Source organism: Squalius cephalus (genome assembly GCF_949319135.1).
Source record: "Squalius cephalus genome assembly, chromosome: 6".
NCBI lineage: Eukaryota > Metazoa > Chordata > Actinopteri > Cypriniformes > Leuciscidae > Squalius > Squalius cephalus.
In genome coordinates this window covers 42,643,145-42,664,984 of record NC_137127.1, presented here as the reverse complement: position 1 = coordinate 42,664,984, position 21,840 = coordinate 42,643,145, and the positions used below count along the sequence as shown (strand labels likewise).

General features: G+C 38.7%; 1 protein-coding gene across 4 annotated transcripts in view; it reads left to right on the top strand.

The window, feature by feature from the left end:
* The first annotated feature begins 1,341 nt into the window (after positions 1-1,341).
* The window catches only part of bcl9l (bcl9 like), a 53,325-nt gene continuing 32,826 nt past the window's right edge, over positions 1,342-21,840 (top strand). For 2 of the 4 annotated variants that reach the window (XM_079873702.1, XM_079873699.1), the window contains exon 1: positions 1,342-1,766. The gene's annotated coding sequence lies outside the window, so the exon portion shown is untranslated. The remainder of the gene's footprint in view (positions 1,767-21,840) is intronic. The other 2 variants (XM_079873704.1, XM_079873703.1) reach the window with 1 other exon arrangement.

Sequence of the window (21,840 nt, the reverse complement as noted above, 5' to 3'; positions counted from 1 at the left end):
CAACTGTACACCACTCTGTCCATTTGTCAGGGTTTACTACACAAATTTAACAGCATAATTGGAATCCTGAATTTCTCAAGGTTTCATCATGTATATGAGATTATAAAGCATGCTTCCTTGGGGTAAAACATATAAACACAACCAGCTCATAAAGGAGCTATTTGTATGCGCACAATTAGATTAGCTTGCGCTTCAGTTTAGAAAGGGGTTGATTTCTCTGTGGTGCAACTTTTGGTGCATTTTGTGCAAGTCTGTCGGTTATGGAACACTGTATAATTCACTTTGGGACACATGATTTGCATAATCATAGTTTTGTTTTAGAAGGTTTGCCTGCTTTGACAACCTAAGAGTAAAATAGTAAATTCATCAGGGCTTCACTAAAGGGACTTTTTGGACTTTGAACAGTTTCCTGCACCACCAGAGGGAGTGCTCACCTGTGAAATGATGACTGAACAACCAGCGCTGAGGGTCCAAATGTATCAGAGGGTATCATGCCTCCCAGGGAAAGAGTACTGATCTTGGCATACGCCAGGTAAGGAGTGATCTAAGAGGTTTGATACATCTGATACCTCTGTTGTCAGATCAGGTTATATGTCTGATGTCTCAGACAGAGTAGACGTGAGCTTCGTTCACCAAACCACAATCGTATAACTGTGTTCCTCAAAGTTTTAGGGCAACACACTCTGATCAGTCATGAGTGGTTCCTGTGTTATTCTCGAAGTGAATTTAAAACATATTCACTTAGTAAAAGTCAATTATAGTTAAGCCATATTTTATCAGTCTTAAATAGTCATGGATATTTGAAAGGTTTGTTTCAGTGGCAGAAAAAACATGAGCATAATCGATATCATATTAAAATAATACAGTAATGATTTGTTTACCATGTTTAATATGGCGTATACACCTTATACATTAAACATTTTTCCCTTTTATAACTCTTTAATGTATAAATGCTCATGTATATAGTAACACTTTACAATACAGTTCATTAGTTAACATTAGTTAACTACATTAGTTAACATGAACTAAGAATGAATAATACTTCTACAGCATTTATTAATCTTAATATTTTTTTCTATTTATTAATTATATATATATTATAAAATAAAAATATATTATATATATATATATATATATATATATTATTATAATTTTTTTTGGAATGCTTTGTACTTTGTTCTTTATTTATTATTTTTTCTTGTGATTTTGCTTGTGCAATCATGTATTCTACATTGTAAACAAACACATTTTAGACTGATATCTAACAACCTATGATATTATGAATAATATTTATTATTATAAAATAAAAATATATCATTCTTCTTGGTGGTGGTGTATTATCAACTAATTTGAAAGGAGCTCATTGAAACAGTTCTGGGTAAGTGAGTGAGCGAGCGAGCGAGCGAGTGAGTGAGTGTGTCACTCATATGTGTGTACAGTGAGTTGAGTAATGAGCGCGAGAGCGACTGTCTGTCTGAGCGCCTTCTGCTACCTCTACACTACTAGCTGGAATATGCAGACAGCGTCTCCAACAGCGGAGTCATGATCTGCTGTATTCCCCAGGACTCGTCTTCCGCTCGGAGCCGAACCGAAACAACGTTTTAAAGCATCTGATATTTAACCAGCGGCTTTACTTCGGGGCATCGCATTGGTCGCTTAACACAGCCGCGGAGGATCTTGCGCAGTGGCGGCGGACACTTCGGGTGATGTCGGCTGGCCGTCACTCTTGACATCGGCCTCCGCTCGCAGACACACCGCGGAATGGGGTAGGAAAGCTCCCCGCACACGCACCCACACAAGCTCGGCGTATAATGCCGTGACAACGCGGCGCGTACTAAACGGCAAACCGTCAAACTGTCAGTTGTCTGCATGTATCGCGGCGCGTGTGTTGTGTATCGCTCCGGTGTGCTGAACTCGTAGTCACAGCAGCAGCTGTAGGGGATCCTGGAGTTAGCCTCGACTGCTAACTGCCTCTCTTCAGTGCAATGGATGCTAATGAGCTGACGATAGGCTCTGTGTAACGTAGGGCCCGTCTCCATGTGACCGTAAAAAGACACGAAAAGCCAGGAAGGACTTGTAGCTGCGGTTTAAGAGTGAGTTAGGGCGTTTTGGCAGTCGTTTGAAGGACTGGGTTGAGGAAAACGAGCTAGGCTGTTACAATGTCGCGAGTGATTGGCAGAAAGAGGCAGGCACTTGAAGAATGTGACGGTGAATGTGGCCGCTGCTCACCATCACATTCATGAAGTCAATGGAAAAGCGGTTGTCTGTAGTAATACCGTCAGCATCAGGCATGGGATTTAAAAAAAAAAAAATGTTTTACCAAAGTGTGCTGCAAACTGTCAGGGTATGTATGCAGAACATTAGTTTCTCTTTGAATTTGGAATATTGTGCAAACGAGTGTTTTGCACACATACAGTGGCCCCACTTAAGCCACACTTAAATGTCTGAATGTCCTTGCAGCATAACAAAAATCAAAATATCAAACCAAGAGGCATTTACTGTAAACAAAGATAGCACAAGCACAGTTTGTAAGCAAAACATTACAAAAATTATGTTTGGCAAGTTTTAAATGATAAAATACACTGTTTGGAATGAAGACCATTTTTTTTGGACATGTTAAACCTAGTCCCAGACTAAAATGCATGTTTGATCTGTTTTACCTGAAAGACACTTGCAGTGACATATCTTAAAATATGTCAGTGCCATTGTTTTGTCGCAAGTTGCGCACATAAGGTTTTTGTTTCTAAGGCATGTTTTTAAAAGCTACTTGAATGTCCTAATTGAACTAAGGGCTAATCCTGGCTTAATCTAAACTCTGTCTGTGAAACCCGGCTGTGTTGTTTAAACCTGTATTACTTACTTCTGTGGAACACAAAAAGGGAATTTTTGAGGAATGTACTGGTCATTCCTTACAATGAATGGGGATTGAAGCTTTCAAGCTTCAAAAAGTCCATATGATTTGTGCATGATATTTCGAAGCAATACAACAGCTTTGTGTGAGGAACGGACTGAAATCTGACTCCAGTGAGCTGTTAACTGCTGCGACTGGATCGTTGAGTCATTGAGCTGAAAGCAAGAACCACATTAGTGAGATTCTTCAACAAATCATTCAAACTGGTTTTGTGAACTGGATCTACAGAATCATTGAAAGGAATAATTCATTCATGAACCTTTATAACGTGCCAAGGAGAGCCGGGGCAGATGTCTAGATTTTCAGTTAAATTAATAAAGACTTAAATTTCATTCAGTTTCTTACACAAACCTTTTGTACGATTTTAGAAGTCATAGAATATCGACCACTTTTATGGTACTTCTATACCGTTTTTTTTGTTTGTTGTCATGTTGGCTCTTGATAGGCCTAGTCTTAATTCATGTTCATTTGCCTATATTGAAAAGAGAGACCAGGATATGTGAGAAAAGGAAATCATACAGGTTTGTAAGTAATGTTAGGTTTTTCAGTTTTTGTGTGAACTATCCTTTCACTGTGATGAACTACTACACCTTTGGTTACTCTGCTAGGACACCTATGTGAACTTAAGGGGAACTGATTTTATACATTCACTAAAAATTGCTTCAGGACCAGTAAGTAAAAGTAATTACACACGCGTTCACGAGAGAGTTAAATGGTTTGCGTGAGAGGCGTATGTTCTCACCTAAGCTTACGCTACGCCTACGCCATGCGTCCTACATCATACCTCGGGTCAGAGGTCACGCTTCTGCCAGAACTCGACTCTCTCGTGAATGCCTGTACGGCCCTTTCCCGGAAGCCAGTGATTATAGTTTATAAAGCTTTAAATATGGATATTTTTCTTACAAAAAGCTTTGTTTCAGAAGGCATTTATTAACCCACTGGAGTCGTATAGATTACTTTTACGATGGATCGATGCGCTTTTTGAAGCTTCAAAAACTTGGCTCTATTCAATGCTAGTACAAAGTTGAGAAGAGCCAGAATATCATTTAAAATAACACCAATTGTGTTCGGCTGAAAGAAGAAAGTCATATACACCTAGGATTCCCCCTTCCATGTAAAGCACTTTGAGTGCAGAGAAAAGCGCTATATAAATGTAATATATTATTATTATTATTATTATTAGGATGGCTTAAGGGTGAGTAAATTATGGGATAATTAAAATTTTTGGGTGAACTATTCCTTTAAATTGATATTTTGTGTCTAATAGAGTAAAAAAAAAAAAAAATGTTGTGTCCAAATGTTTTTTGCGGTCACTGTACATAGTTCACCTCAGTATATTATCAGATATTTTGGTAGAAAATTACATGATTACTTTGTTCGGTGACCCTATAATAGCCTCATGTACTTTCAGAGATGATGTAGTCATATTCATTCTGACCAAAAGACAAGCTTTTTTGGCTTTGGCATGACACTAACATTTATTAATATTAAAGGAATATTTCAACCAAAAAATAGTCAACCTTTGGAACAAATGGATAGGGCTAGTTGAGCCCCTCCAAACGTGGCACCTTAAAAATAGTCTATATGAATTGTCCACTATATTTCAATTCTTCTGAAGCTATTGCGCACAAAACCTTTGACTGCGCACAAAGGTACCTCACGAAACTGATTTCAGACAGACTTTTGAGACGGTGTAACCATTTAATTATCTACAGCAAAAGAGAGAGAGTTTTGGTGAAAACTAAGCGTCTATTTAAAGGAGAACTCGGCAACTCTAGCGAACTCTAGTCACTTCTTCGCTGATTTTCCCTTTTGTTGTCGCATGTTTTCCCCACGAGCTCCCCCTACAGCTGTGGGGGGGGCGTATATTTCACAACACGGACGTAAAAAACTCACTTGCGGCAGCCTCCTCCCCCTCTCTACCGCTGCTCATGTGCGTTTGTTATGATCGGAGCAAGCCAACTGTATCGTGTGGAGCTATGTCTACCGAGGTGGGTAATCTGGTAATACATCATACATGCGTGTGTGTTTATGTCGAATTGCCGTAAAGCAATTCGTGTTTCGCGCTCGCGCTCGTTCTCGTTCTCGCTTCTCACGAGACTTCCAATTTCTGTCTTACCGGGACGGCAGTCCCCAAGTTGCAAGGTTGGTTTTCCACCTGGGAACGCTGGGGGGAGCAGGGAAAGTCATCAATATCACCAGCATAGGTTGTTTAACCATCCAAATTATTTCTAGACAGTTTTATTAAGTTAAAAAAGTTACCAAGTTCTCCTTTAATAACAACAATAGTAATTTCTCGCTAGAAATTACATCAAAACATTTGCCAAAAATGTGCTTTAACACAAACTGACCACCAACTGCAACTTCCAGATGCCATCTTTTATTTTTTGAGCTCAACTGTCACAGAATGGAAAGCACAGGATTGTGGGATATCAAAGGTGAAGTATACACCAATGCTGCCTTCAAATATCGATCAGTTGAAGGTATCTCAGGAGACAGGAAGTGAAACTAACATTGGATTCGGACGGGCCTTGATGACTTCCTACCTTGGAATGCGCTCTCCGAAGGCAGCCTATTTGTCAAGGGTGTCCAATCCTGGAGGGCCACTGTCCTGTTGAGTTTAACCCCAATTAAACACACCTGAACCAGCCAATCAAGGTCTTACGACTTTTACTAGAAACTTCCAAGCAGGTGTTTTGAGGCAAGTTGGAGCTAGTGTAAACTCTGGACGACAGTGACCCTCCAGGACCAAGTTTGGAAATCCCTGCTGCATGTGATAGCTTTGTGTCTGAATCTTGCGCACATTAAAACAAGGCACAGCAAGACCCTTGTTTACTTTTGTTGTATGGAAAAGAGTTGCTGGGATTTTCTTCTGTGTTCTACGGAAGGAATACAGGATTGGAACAGCATGAGTTGGTTTTTGGGTTGAAATATTCCTTTAAAATCAGCATTTCAATCAGGATTTGATTTGATTACATCTATTGGGAATTGATTGGATTGTGAAGGTAAGGGCTTGATGACGTCACATGAACAAGGTTGGCTAGTTATTTCAGAGGTGCGCAAAATGATTTTTTCTTAGTGTACATATATTACGATCGATATCAAATAGGGTGATATTTAATACTTCTCATTCTTTATATTTGAATAGAAATTTGCATCCCATTCATTCCCTTCACATGCTCCCCTAATTGTCTTTTCCTGTCAGATCTCCAGGGCCTCGGTGACGCAAGCTGATTAAGTTAGTGCTGTGTGTGATAGAAGGAGAGATAGTGATACTATGAGCTGACCCCAGATCAAACAGAGCTGATAATGTTGCGTTTTCTCCTGATAGTTTTGGCACAGCAGTCTGTTTAAATTAAACACATCTTTTCCCAAATTTTCCTCCGTCACATGAACCCGACAGACCGTCAGTAGTAGTCAGCAGTGTGAGAGAGAGAGAGAATGTGTGAAGTGTATTCTGGCAGTGTTTGGCTGTTCTTTAGCCCACTGACCACACAGGCCATTAGCTAGTGCTGGGAGCGTGATATCCTACCACGCTATTTTTAGAAGCTCACAGAGTTTGCAACTTGATCTGAATTGTCTTTGAGGCCCAAGGCTCACAGTGTGCTCTGCCCCACATTGGCTCAACACCTCGGAGACTTCAGCGAGTGTTTTAGAGAGAACCGACCAAGGGATCTGCCTTTAAAGTGATTTAGATAATCTATATTGTGTTATGGCTCCAGTTGTAACATCACAGAGATGAGGAAGATGTGACGTCGTTCTCAGCTTGAGGTGATGGTGCTTCAGTTGTGGACTGACTCTTTCGCCTATGCATCGTCAGGCTGGAGGGACAGTACCGTACAGGCATAACAGTGAATATTAAGTGTTTACCCAATTCAACTTTGCTTTGTGGCATGATATTGGGCCTCATTTACAAATAATTGTACACAAGTGAAGTTATGTAACCATTTAAGGTTCTCATGCAAGTTTGTATGCAAACAAATTTGTTCTTACCATAAGTTGTCAAGATAGTTTTAAAGAGGGAGTTTAAACTGTAGCCACAGTTAGTTAATTAGCATAATACACATTAGCATAAACCACCTCCATATAGGGGTTTTCTGCACAAGCTCTCATGTACAGCCATTCAACACTCTGCAAACAGGTTTCTTGAACACTCCCTTCATCTGTCATTGGTTGAACAAGCAGATAGTTCACCCAAGCCCACACCACTGGTGCAGTTAGTCAATGTTGCTGTGTCGGACTGGTTGGGATTCTTAAATAAACAGAGCAATGTTTTAATAGCGCCACAGAGTCCCAGTGTTTGCACATTTTCAAGGGGAATCGACCTGGAAATACCACACTTATAGTTGTCTCTACGTATTCAACTGGATACTAGGATAAATCATTTTAACATTTTAAAAAACAGTTCCCTAAAAACATGGTCTGATTTAAACTAAATTTAGAAGTGTTCAAGCAGTGGTTTGTGTGTTACAGAGCAATCTTTCTTCCTGGAGCAATTGTGAGAAACTGAGTGCGGTTAGAGTGACCTGAGTTGACCTGAGTTCAAACCTACAATTCACTTCTCCTTCTGTGGAAACAGTAGAGGGTAAACAACTGCTTTAAAGAACTTGACTAGGCTACATTTTGACGTCACATTTTAGCCAGGAGGAGCATTTATCTGATAATGCACTTGGATTCTTGAGATTCTTTTGGATAATAATTTTTTGTGAGAGTCAGAGATGATGAATGGGGAAATGATGGGGGGAAAAAAGCAGGAAGTGAGATCATTGAATGACATGAGCTGGATTGCAAAGATTGATGATAATAAATCTTACAAAAGTGAGTACACCCCTCACATTTCAGCAAATATTTTAGTATATCTTATCAAGGGACAATACTATAGAAATGAAACTTGGATATATTTTAGCGTAGTCAATGTGCTGCTTATATAGCAGTATATATTTACTGTCCTCTGAAATAACTAAACATACAGCCATTATTGTCAAAATAGCTGGAAACAAAAAAGTGAACATGTCAGAACTGTGTCCAAAGTGTCAATATTTTGTGTGAGCACCATTGTTTTCTAGCACTGCCTTAATCCTCCTAGGCATGGAATTCACCAGAGCTGCACAGGTAGTTGCTGGGATCCTCTTCCACTCCTCCATAATGACATCATGGAGCTGCTGGCTGTTAGACATATGGCGGTTCTCCACCTTCTGCTTGAGGATGCCCTACAGGTGCTCAATAGGGTTCAGGTCTGGAGACATACTTGGCCACTCCATCACCTTCACCCTTCAGCTTCCTCATCAAGGCAGTTGTCATCTTGGCGGTGTGTTTGGCGTTGTTATAATGCCGTTCGGCCCAGTTTCTGAAGGGAGGGCATCATGTTCTGCTTCAGAACGTCACAGTGGAATCCATGTTTCCCTCAATGAAGCACAGCTCCCCAGTACCAGCAGCACTCATGCAGCCCCAGACCATGATGCTACCATCACCATGTTCGACTGTAGGCAAGACACAGTTTTCTTGGTACTCCTCACCAGGGCATCGCCACACATTCTGGACACCATCTGAGCCAAACAAGTTTATCTTAGTCTCATCAGACCACAGGACATGGTTCCAGTAATTCATGCTCTTGGACAGGTTGCTTTCAGCAAACTGTTTGCGGGCTTTCATGTGAGCCAGCTTCAGAAGAGGCTTCCTTCTGCAAACCGACTTGTTGCAGTGTGCGGCGTATGGTTTGAGCACTGACAAGCTGACCTTCCGCTTCTGCAAGCTCTAAAGCAATGCTGGCAGCACTCATGCATCTGTTTTTTGAAGCAAGCTTCTGCACCTGACGCACAGCGCTGCACGAGGACTCAACTTCTTTGATTGACCCTTGTGAGGACTGTTCCGAGTGGAACCCGTCTTGGAAAACCTCAGTATGACCCTGGCCTGAACTGTGACTCAGTTTCAGGGTGTTACCAATCTTCTTATAGCCTCGGCCATCTTTGCGGAGAGCAACAATTCTAATTCTCAAATCCTTAGAGAGTTCTTTGCCATGAGGTGTCATGTTGAACATCCAATGGTCAGTATGAGAGAATTGTACTCAAAGCACAGATTTTAACTGATCTAATACAAGATACAACAATTTGTATGGTCCTGTCAAGCAGACAATATATATATGTGTGTGTGTGTATATATATATATATATATATATATATATATATATATATATATATATATATATATATATAATATATATATATATAATATTATTGCTGTCAATAGATTAAAAAATGAACTAAAATGAATCGCGATTAATCACGATTAAAAACACTTAAGTTTTTATACGTTTTTAGTATATTTTATAATGTAATAATTTTCTAGTTAATATCCAAATTAATGTACAAACAACATAAAGACAGTATATTTTAAATACTTGTTTAATGGCATCTTTTTATGAATGAAGGCCAGTATCACTAGTACTAATACAGCTAATGATGTCTCGATGAAATATATATATATATATATTTTTTTTTTACATTATAGCCATTCAACATTAGTGTAATTATTTTTTTTAAACATTTATTAAGCTTAAAAAATATAGCAACTTTTAAGTAAACTTAAAACAATCCTCACATAAACCCATAATAAATGTCATATTTAGAAATTGAATAAAGTTATCAAACAGCCTGCACTGCATAAATTATAATTAATATGGATTAATCCTTATTAAAGCAACAAACGCTCTTTAATCAAGAGCAATGAGTAATTTTCTCTGTTACCTTTGTTTTTTTGATTAACATTAATGACAGAGAGCATTAGTGGCTGCTGTCACTTTAAGACCTTCCGCTGCTGCACATGCCGCAGATCTCACATGCTTCTCATTCTCTTACAACTCTTTACGTTCATTTAAGACTTCATTTAACTAATTTAAGACTGCTCTTATGCAGATACTTGACAAAACTGACATTTTGACATAAATGATACCGGCACATGTCTTTCTGTGCGTCGTGTGTGTGTCACACAGATACTACATTCACAGCCTGCATGTTCTCTTTATCTTGTCACGCTTGAATGTTTTAAAAGTATTTGCATGAATAAAAGATCATTTAATGTAACGCTAGCCAAAGGATGACAGAAAAACGGATGCTGTGTTAATTGCATTAAATATTTGTAATACGTTAAACTGGAAAAAAATAATAGCATGCGCTATATATATATATATAATATATATATATATTTGCCATAGTCTAGTCTTCATGTCTTCACTCCTCAGGAAGTTAACATGTCAGCTTCTCAAGGTACAGCTTTGATCGTAAATATTAATTTTGACATTTATTTTAACTGATTTGCTGAAAATCAGGTTTTGATTGGTGTTAGCCATTTACCGCTTGCACATTCATTCAGCCTGCAGCCAAACCAACCTATTGGGAGAGGCTCCTGCTTGATGTTGAGCAAGCACGGTTGAGCTTCCATGTTTACGTGTATGTGCGTTTATCAGATGGTTCAGTGGATTAAACCACTCAATTCATATGGATTCCTTTTACAAGCAAATTTCACTTGCATTTCAATGAACGTATAGGAGGAATCTCTCAGGTCTAAAAAGAAATCTTTATTTGTAGATGAAAGTCGACATGAAATGGAAGTTGTGATAGTCTTTTCTTCCGTATTGTGATGTATATCCAAGTGAAACGGCTTCTCAAACTAGAAAAAATGTAGGGCGAGACTTGATTTTGTCCATCGGGAATTGATTGGATCATTGGGTTGTTGTGGTTTGCTATTACTGTTATAATGGTGTTTTTTTTTACAAATACTGCAATATTCCATAAATAAAACAAGAATTGTCAATTTGGATTTCATGGTGACTTTAAGTCATAGAGATGCAATGACATGAGGATGAATAAACAATGACAGAATTGTCATTTTATGGTGAACTGTTCCTTTAAGCATGCATACCTGATAAACCTTTCAGACATGAAGTGGTATTATTATTATTGTTAAGTTAGTCTCTGCGCTGAATAGAGCTGCACAAAGATCACAAGCTCGATTCAAACACCCAATTGATCTCATTCCTAAATGACAGCGATTCTTCTGTCTATTAAACCTTTGACAAGTACGATCACAGTGAACATTCAGATCTGTGTTTTTGTGCTGCCGCTGACCCAGGGAAAGCAGTTATCATATATAGGTATGAAACAGCTTCACAAACAGTCTTTTTAAACACACAGTATCATAATTTCTGTGTTACAAATATTCAAATGATCACAGAAGTACTGGGTTAAAACTTTATAGCTTGGACATAAACACTGATAGAGCACATCCTTTTGAAAGTAACTTGGCACTTCAAATAACAATTGTGTCAATTATATCGTTACACCACTTGGTTGCGACACTTGACTTAAAAATATTTGTCATTGTATCATTGATTCAAGAGATTTGTTCAAAAAACGCTGATTCATCTAGTAATGAAACAAGTGAAGTATTTATGAAAGTCATTGAATCATTCATTCATATATATATTTTTAAATCATTCAAATGAATTAAACTGCAATTAATTCAAGACTGCAGCAATTAACATTTTTTCAGAACCTCTAGTTACTGACGTGTTATCTTGTTTAGTTGTCTCTTGTCTGTTCAGAATCGTGGGAGAATTGTTATCTTTATTTTGAAACAACGACAAAAATCTTGTATCTCAATTTATCCAGAATCGTGCAGCACATTCGCGCTGACTTTATCTGGCACATTGCATCCTGCTCTTTCTCCAGCATCTTGCGCCAACCGGAGCTCGCGTTGATGTAACATTTAGAAGTTTAAAAATACATTTAACAAATAAATTCATAGCAATTTAAATAGATAAATAAATTGATAAAAGACAAAGAAAATATAGCAGCTGGAGTTGTTAAAAATAGAAACGGTGTCTGTCCATGAATGGGCTGAAGTCCAGCTCCATCGATTATAACAGAAGCGATCAAGTTTTGACGTTGCGATGTCTGCACGCATCCGGCTTAGACGTGGTGTAAGGTTGCTGACCGATGCCCTATTCTAATGCCACTCAATTTCTTCTGCTTCTTCACACTGGCCTGTGCAAACGTTTTATTCCCTGACATATGGCCTCTCACCTGAGATCATGTGATGCCACACTTCAGATCACCTTTGCTAAGGGACAGCGTTCGTCCCTGTGCTACCATCTGCTTCCATGTCTGAAAAGTAGTGCATCCTCTCCGGCACAGAGACAGGCGTCCAGGGAATGCATATTCACAAAGACGGTGTGCGTGTGTGTTTTTTAGCACATCAACTGATCAGTTCCTATCACAGATCATTCCTGCGGTGCATGGCTTTCGGTGTGTTTGTGTGCCGTAACACGCAAGAACCACCGCGGGTCTATGGTATGTCATATAATCCCTGAATGCACCACCATAGTATCACCTCGTCATGAAAACAACAAGAGTTTGGCGATGGTTTTGCTAGGAAATGACATCATTCATCTTATCTCAAGCCAGGGAAGGCTACGCAGAGGAAGGTGAATTGTGTCATCAAGTGTAGATCTGTGTTTTGGGTCTATTAAAGGCTGTTTGTAGTGTGTTGGAAGGACAATAAGATCCAGCGTTTGGAACAAAGTGTTTCTTATCTGGTCAGGTGATCTGAGAGCTTCCAGATGAGTTACAAGTCACGGTGCTAAGGCGAGCTATGAAAGAATAATGTGATATCGAGAAGCTTTCAGCGCACAGAAAACAACAGTAGCCAGCTGTGAGACTCGGAACACTCCACGCTCTACACAACAAGCCTATTTTTCCCTTAGTACAAACTGAATCAAGCTAGAACTTTGCCCTACATTTAAGGTGGAGTGGAAATTATTCTCTCTCTCTGTGTGTGTGTGTGTGTGTACAAGATTCCTGTTGAGTTTGTTCCTCCAGCGCTGTAATTTAATTTAAAGCCTAAATATTTAGCTTTACAAGCCAATGATGAAGTGAAATTTCTCTCATAAGAGAAAATTTACTGTATTGTTTCCCCTGTAATGATGATTTTATGTCGTTCATTTAGATTTGCAAAGACCTGGAAATGTGCAATGGTTAAAAGTCTTGGTGTGTATCATGCAAGAATGGGGTAGTACTAACAAAACATGGTAAAACATTAATCATGCTTCAATTGACCAGTTATGTAATTATGTGAAAACAGCTTGCGATTAAAAAAGTAATGAATGACATGATGCTAATCTTTTTTGTCAGGATCTATTAATTTATTTAAAAATGCATTACAATTTTTAATTTAAACATACAATGACTTGAAAACCCCTCTTCTGTGATAAACACATTTTTAATGGCTAAAATAGTAAGAAATGTCCGGGTGATAAAACTGTCCTAGTATCTTAACAAATAAAATAAACCCCATTCAAAAATTATTGGAAACAAAACGTTAAGCAGTTTGGCATAATCTTATTAGTACTATTTCTTAAAAAAAAAAAAGTGAAGTGGTTTTATTAGAATATTATAAATATTCGAAAAACAATTTCATGTGGTACAACCCAAGTGCAGAAACATGCAGGAAAAATACTTCACAAAACTTCATGATTTTTCTTAATTGTCTTAATAAAAAAAAAAAAAAAAAAATATATATATATATAAGTTTAAACTTTTGTTAAAAATGGTATAAAGGTTTTTAAAAAACATATGAAACCAACATGAACATTTATGACTGAGTCATTGAATCATTCATTCAAACAGATTTAAAAAAACATATTATTTCAAATGAGTTAAACATTTTTAAATATAGCAGCAATCAACATTTTGTCAGAACCTCTAGTAAATTACATGTTATTTTGTTTTATTTGTCTGTTCAGAATCAGAATCATACTCCTATACTTGTTACTGACAGATTACTGTTGCAGCATTGCATATTTTTTTGTGATTTAAAAAAAAGAAAGTGTTAAGGAATATCTAGAAACCAGAATATCGTAGTAAGTTGGCGGTGGGTTCTTTTGACCCCCTGGAAGATCCTGGCATTGTGGCAGCAACAACACAGGCAAACACCACTCACATTCTCTTCAGAAATATATACAACTCTAGTTTACACTTGCATGTCTCACTTTCCTGCATGCCTCTCTCTCTCTCTCATGCTCAACGCTAGATCTACAGTCCACATGAGTACTTCTCCATCTCACTCTCACCATCTTCTGTCTGTTTGGCTGCAATTTGCTCTTTTTCCTTGCTCTTGTTGGCTGATGGCCCAGAGTGTGTTGGAAAAGAGACAACCCTTGACCCCCATGCAAAGTGAGCCGAGCTCTTCCCTGTCTTTACAGAGAGAGAGAATGAGACCGAGAAAGAGACTGCAGAGCTCACCGAGGGACTGCGGACATACACACACACTGCTGTTCTGTGGCTATGACAATCTGTTTATGCTGTACTGCTGCCCGCCCTCTCTCTCTCGCTCTCTCTCACTCTCTGTTTTTCTGTTCTCTTCAGGGTCACATGGTATGTGCTTCCAAGAAACTCTGTTCCATGATTTGATCATTCTGTATATACCCAAATTAATGCATACATGTTTACCTCATACCCCTTGTAGTCATTTTTGCAGATAGATCTGGGTAAGAAAAAAACATCCTTACCAGGCCGACACAGCAACACTGGCTCAACCAATGGTGTGAGTTTGGGGCAAGATCTGTTGTTCTGTCCAATAGCAGACAAGAGGGAGTATTCGGTGCACCTAAACACATTGTATAGTCATTTTTTGTGCAATTCTATTTGGTTGGATTAGTGAAAGAGAATGACATGCTTTAAAAGCACACTTTACACAGCTTGAAAATAATCAAGGTGTTTTCCACACTGTTTTCACTGAAGGAACACAATGACTAATTATATTTTAATTTATAGGCAGTAAAACAGTATTAGGAGTTAAAACATGGTAAAACTAAAACATGGTAATATTTTCAGGAATTTCTGTGAACATTTTTGAGCGATGACACAAACAATTTTCAGAATACTTTACTTCTATTGAAATACTTGCATTACATAAACTTTAGGAATCTTAATGGATGAATTAAAATTGCATTGATGTCATTTTGATATTTACAATGTTCCCTAATTTTATATTATTAGCAAAGACTTTTGCAGTCTGTCATGTGTACTAGCATGATGTACACAAATCTCTTTGCTGACTTAATGCATACACAGAAATCATATTTATTTAAAGCTACACTGTGTAACTTTTTTAGTTGATTCTTAGCAAAAAACACTTAGTTCTTTCAAAAATATATGTGCTCATTAATGTATATTTACTTCTTTCAAGTAATAAAGTATTCTCGTAAGTTTATAATCTGCCATTGAAAGTACATACGGGTGAGGGGTTCAAATGCTGGTCGCCATGTTGCCCCTCCATCTTGAAACTACATTAGCCAAAGAGGGACATGCCTGTAAATTCAAGCTTCGCCTTTTGCGTTTTTCACTCAGTGACACCGTGACGAATGCGAGGGGGAGATTACTCGCGAGCTCGCGAGTGCCGGCAGATTTGAAAGATAGTGTGGTGTGTGTGTGTGTGTGTGTGTGTGTGCGTACTCACATTTGAAAGAGAGAATTAAAATCAGCAAGACCAAAGTCAATATTGGAGTAACTTTTCCCAGATGGAAAGAGCTCATGAGGAGAAAAGATTTTAAAACGGACGCCGAAGTTGCCTGCTTTCTTCTCGACAGGTAATTCAGCCTATTTGTGTAAATTCGAAGTTTTATAGTTGCTTGTCTAACCATAGCATGGTTGTGCATAACGCCAGAACGACCTCTAGTATAACTTCATCCTCGCGTCAATGGTGGAAAAGTATTGTTTACCTTGTAACATAAATCTGTGCTGCGACGGATCACAGGTGATGAATAGTTTTAAAGGCGCAATTTTTTAAGCTATATATAAAAAAGGACACTGTAAATTTGAGTTATTTTTAATTGCTTTTACTTTGTACACATTGTAACGTTAGCTTAATCTGATTATGCTGGGATAGCCGATTCCAAGGGTGACGTTTACCTCCTGACATCTGTCCTGTAGTTTTATTCATTTTAGACGTATTGTTTATTATTGTCATGGACGAAGTCGATAACTGGAAGCCATGTTAATCTTGGAATAATACGGCCACCGTAGGAGTTAAAACGCCCTCGGAATTGAGAGGAACTGAAACTAATATTCACTGGGTAGTCATATACAATTTCACCGCTAGATGGGGGTAAAAATCACACAGTGTAGCTTTAAGGGACACAGTTTGCACGTTCATGGAAAATCTGAAATATCAGGGTATTTTAAAATGTTTTGCAGGCATGGACCATCATAGAAATTAATAACTTAAAGGCCATGAAAAAGCCATGTAACTTTCTATGGAATACATATTCCTAATAATTACAAACACAAATTTACAAATCCCTTTGATTGATTCTGGAGGGTTCATGGGAGTTTGCCCAACCAATCCACATGTGCTTTGTGGACTTGGAGAAGGCATTCGACTGTGTCCCTCGCAGCATCCTATGGAGGGTGCTCTGGGAGTATGGGGTCCGGGGCCCTTTGCTAAGGGCTATCCGGTCCCTGTACGACCGGAGCAGGAGCTTGGTTCGCATTGCCGGCAGTAAGTCAGACTTGTTCCCGGTGCATGTTGGACTCCGGCAGGGCTGCCCTTTGTGTCGGTTCTGTTCATAATTTTTATAGACAGAATTTCTAGGCGTAGCCAGGGGCCGGAGGGGGTCAGGTTTGGGGACCACATGATCTCATCTCTGCTCTTTGCGGATGATGTTGTCATGCTGGCCTCATCAGACCAGGACCTTCAGCATGCACTGGGACGGTTTGCAGCCGAGTGTGAAGCGGCTGGGATGAGAATCAGCGCCTCCAAATCCGAGGCCATGGTTCTCAGTCGGAAAAGGGTGGCTTGCCCACTTCAGGTTGGTGGAGAGTTCCTGCCTCAAGTGGAGGAGTTCAAGTATCTTGGGGTCTTGTTCACGAGTGAGGGAAGGATGGAACGGGAGATTGACAGACAGATTGGTGCAGCTTCTGCAGTAATGCGGTCGATGTACCGGTCTGTCGCGGTGAAGAAGGAGCTGAGCCGCAAGGCGAAGCTCTCGATTTACCGGTCAATCTACGTTTCTACTCTCACCTATGGTCATGAGCTGTGGGTCATGACCGAAACGACAAGATCCCGGATACAGGCGGCCGAAATGAGCTTTCTCCGCAGGGTGGCTGGGCGATCCCTTAGAGATAGGGTGAGAAGCTCGGTCACTCGGGAGGAGCTCAGAGAAGAGCCGCTGCTCCTCCACATCGAGAGGGGCCAGCTGAGGTGGCTCGGGCATCTGTTCCGGATGCCTCCTGGTCGCCTTCCCGGGAAGGTGTTCCGGGCATGTCCCACCAGGAGGAGGCCCCGGGGAAGACCTAGGACATGCTGGAGGGACTATGTCTCCCGGCTGGCCTGGGAATGCCTCGGTGTCCCCCCGGAAGAGCTGGAGGAAGTGTCCAGGGAGAGTGAGGTCTGGGCATCCCTGCTTAGACTGCTGCCCCCGTAACCCGGCCCCGGATAAGCGGAAGAAGATGGATGGATGGATGGTTGGATGGATTGATTCATTAGAATAAATTAATCAGAATTTGATTTATTAAAAAAAAAAACTTACCCTATAATGACAAAATTACATAAAAATAAAATATTTTCATGGCCGATTCCAATTCCAATTATTATTATTTTTTTTCAATATTCCTCATTTAAATAATTCCCGCCCAAGGCATATGCCAAAAAAAAAAAAAAAAAAGGGGGGCAAGGCCTGGTTGAGTTGCTTTGGTAGTGTTTTATAACTTGGTTATGTGGTTATTGTAAGGGGTCGAGCTGCACTATTCTGGATAAATTGAGAATCATGATTTTTTTTTTTGATTTTTTTTGTTCAAATGCAGATTTTCCCATGATTCTGAACAGACAAGAGATAACTGAACAACATAACACATCATTTACTAGAGGTTATGCCAAAATGTTATTTGCTGCAGTCTATTTAAAATGTTTAATTAATTTGAATTAATTTAAAAAAATCTGTTTGAATTAATGATTCAATGACTCACTCATAAATACTCCTCTTGTTTCATTACAGGATGAATCAGCATTTCTGAATGAATCTCTTGAATTAATGATTCAATGACAACAATTTTTTTTTAGCAGTCACTTGTTTAAAGCAATAACCAAGTAACCAAGTTATTTTCAAATGTTGATTTGCTCTATTTTTATCGACATCAGTGTTTATATCTGAACTGTAAACTTTTATCCCAGTACTTCTGTGATCATTTGAATATTTGTAACACAGAAATAATGATACTGTGTGTGGTTAAAAAGACTGTTTGTGAAGCTGTTTCATTCCTAGACAGCCTAACTGTTCTCTCTGGGTCAGACTCAGCGGCAAAACGCAGATTTGAATGTCCCGCTGTGATTTTGTCAAAGGTTTAATAGACATGGACGAATCGAATAATTTTAGGAATGAGATTGTGTGGGTGCTTGAATCGAGATCACAATCTTTTAACAGTTTATCGTACAGCTCTACTAAGGGGTGTGACATTTCCGAAACACGCTCTAAGCGGTTGACCAATCACAACACACTGGTCTTGCCGACCAATCAGAGCAATTGATCTTTTCGTAAATTGGGGCTTAATGTTACTAGCTATTAGGCTTGCTGCGATAGTCGGTGTTGCTGGTGTTACCGGTATTCAGCCACAACACCGGTTACATCACTTACCCACCGTGGCACTGCCCCCCCCCCACCCCCACCCCACCGTCGTTTAGATTTTTAATGGTAACAAAAATAAATTAGTTCAGTTAGAGAACTACAGTTAAAAACTGAACGTGTCTGCTCAATTCAGCGTGAGCCGAATGAGAGTCGCTGCACAGATCAGCAGCAGGAGTCAGATTTAACTTTACTTCACCCATTTCACCTCACTCTTGACTGACAAGACGATGGCGGAAGATTTGATTTCAAAGTGAAGTGTAAAAGCACCTATTTAAGTGAGTTTGTCACTGTACTGTTTTGTTGTTGTGATTTTCATTAAGCAAAATAATGAACCCACCATTCAAGCAATTGCCTCTCCCTAAGTGGCGCTAATTTGCGCATGGGCATTCACAACAGTGCGTGTCCAATGGTGCGGAGCAGAAGTTAAGCTTCCATAGGAATGAACCGCAAACGCTTGCTCTGCTCCACCCATTATGAATGCCTGTGCGCATTTTACTTTTGCTTTTAAATTAGTGATTTAAAAGCGAGGTGCAAAAGAGGGATGCCGTTTCACCGCGCAAAGTCACATGATTTGTTTGATACGCATCTGGGAATTTATTCAGTAAATGTGTTTCTATTTTAGTTTATGCGTATGCTTTCTTATCGGATAAAAATATTATCCGACTCAAACGAGCACATACGTTTTTTTTTTTCCATTTCATTTCAAATGAATTTTCAGAATTTATGCACATCTTGGCATTTCCATCCAGCAGTTTGTGGAAGAAAACGTATTCTTGTAGACTCCAAAAACAAAATCAAGACATTGTAAAAGGGCATAATATGTCCTCTTTATCCTTTTGTATTCCATGGGAAAAATAACATCATACAGGTTTAGGGATGACATGTTTTTATTTTTGAGGAAACAGTGTCTCAGGCTCTATCTGCAGTGAGGGTGTTTATATTGGCTCCTTTGCCTTTGATTGCTCCACTCCTCCTTCCTTGTTTCCCTTCTTCAGAGTGCTGCAGTCTGTCCTCCCTTCCTCTTAAATAAACAGTATTCTTTCACTTTGTTGTGGCATTGTTTCTTGGCGCAGGGGCACGAGCAGTGTTTTCAAACAAGCCTGACTGTGTCCGTTCTCGGCCGCTCTGTTTGTTGTTGTGTCATCATCCAGTCCCCTTTAGGCCTCGCGTTCTTCACTCTTGTCTCACGCTGCTTTCATTTGCAGAGACCCTTGTCATGTGTACGTGCCACAGCAACCTTCCTAAACCCCCAACAGGCTGATTTTTTTGGCTTCACCTGTGCAAGTCCCACAATGCACTGCACAAGTCGCCTACAGTGCACCAAAGAACACACTTATTCAGGCATGCAAATTATTCTCAAAAGTTTTTTTTTGTTTTGAAAATGTCAATCATGTTTATTACAACATGATTATGATTAGTTTACATTTGCAAATATCCTGGCATGAGGTGCATGTATCCAACTGATTCTGTGAAACTAGAAGAGAAGCTTTCGGTAATTATAGATAATTACCAAATTGTCTTTTGAGAAAAGTAATCACCTGACATCGAAAAAGGAGTTTGAGAGTGATTATAATTTGTCATGAGTTGTTGTTGATTATGTTATTTATCAAAGTTGTTCAGCGGGGTGTCTCGGATGTTCAGTACACACTTGGGAGATAATGCAAGTCTCGACTAAGCCCAGAAACATTCTCTACACAAGTACGCAAATGCAGATATGATTGGTCAATGCATTGCAAGTATTATTTTCTGGAGTGGTTTTCTTTCCTGTGTTGACAAATATTTATTTTAGATGTAGGACGTTTAATTATACTATCTATCTTATTTCCTATTACTTTACTGGGACTGGGTGGACCATGTTGCTGAACTGGTGTACTGACACAGTCATGTGTGTATATATATATATACAGTACAGGCCATAAGTTTGGACACATTACTATTTTTAATGTTTTTGAAAGAAGTTTCTTCTGCTCATCAAGCCTGCATTTATTTGATCAAAAATACAGAAAAAAAATGTAATATTGTGATATATTATTACAATTTAAAATAATTGGTTTTCAATTTATTATACTTTAAATTATCATTTATTTCTGTGATGCAAAGCTGAATTTTCAGGATCATTACTCCAGTCTATCACATGATCCTTTAGAAATCATTCTAATATGATGATGCATTATCAAAGTTGGAAACAGTTCTGCTGCTTAATATTTTTTCATAACCTGAGATACTTTTTTAGGATACTTTGATGAATAAAAAGTAAAAAAATTAAAATTAAAATAAAAAAAAGAAGCAATGTTTTTAAAAATATAATTATTTTGTAACAACAATATACACTACTGGTCAGTAATTTGGGGTCAGTAATTTTTTTCTTTCTTTTTTTGAAATAAATCAATACTTTTATTCAGCAAGGATGTGTTAAATTGATAAAAAGTGATAGTAAAGAAGATAAATATTATTAGAAAATATTTTTTTTATTTTGAATAAATGCAGTTCTTTTTAACCTTTTATTCATCAAATATATTAGGCAGCAGAACTGTTTCCATTACTCATAATAAATCAGAATATTAGAATGATTTCTAAAGAATCATGTGATAGACTGGATGTCACATGTGACACTGAAGACTGGAGTAATGATCCTGAAAATTCAGCTTTGCATCACAGAAATAAATGATAATTTATAGTATAATAAATTAAAAACCAATTATTTAAAATTGTAATAATATATCACAATATTACATTTTTTTTTCTGTATTTTTGATCAAATAAATGCAGGCTTGATGAGCAGGAGAAACTTCTTTCAAAAACATTAAAAATAGTAATGTGTCCAAACTTTTGGCCTGTACTGTATATATACATAGCCTATCATGCCCACAAATGATTGGAAAAGTCATGGGAGTTCATTGGTCAAAAAAACATCTGTATCATCAAAGTCACTTTGACGAAGATCATGCAGATTCGATTTTTCGGATAGCTTTCTGTGACGCATCAGTGAGGCTTCGGACAGTGAAATATTCAGAAGAAAATTAGATCAGTGTGAATGAGCAAGTTCTTGACGCATGCAGCCTGCAGTTGGCGTCCTAAAGTCTCAGCGCTCCCAAACTGCACTCAGCCTGTCCTGGAGGATGGGATATAAAGGGTCCGGCCCGGTTAATTTCTGATTTCTGATAGTCACACATGCTCTCACCTGCAGCCTCGTCGTTGTCCCTGTTGCACAAATGACAGTTGCACTCTCGTAACCTTTTGTTCTACTCGAGAC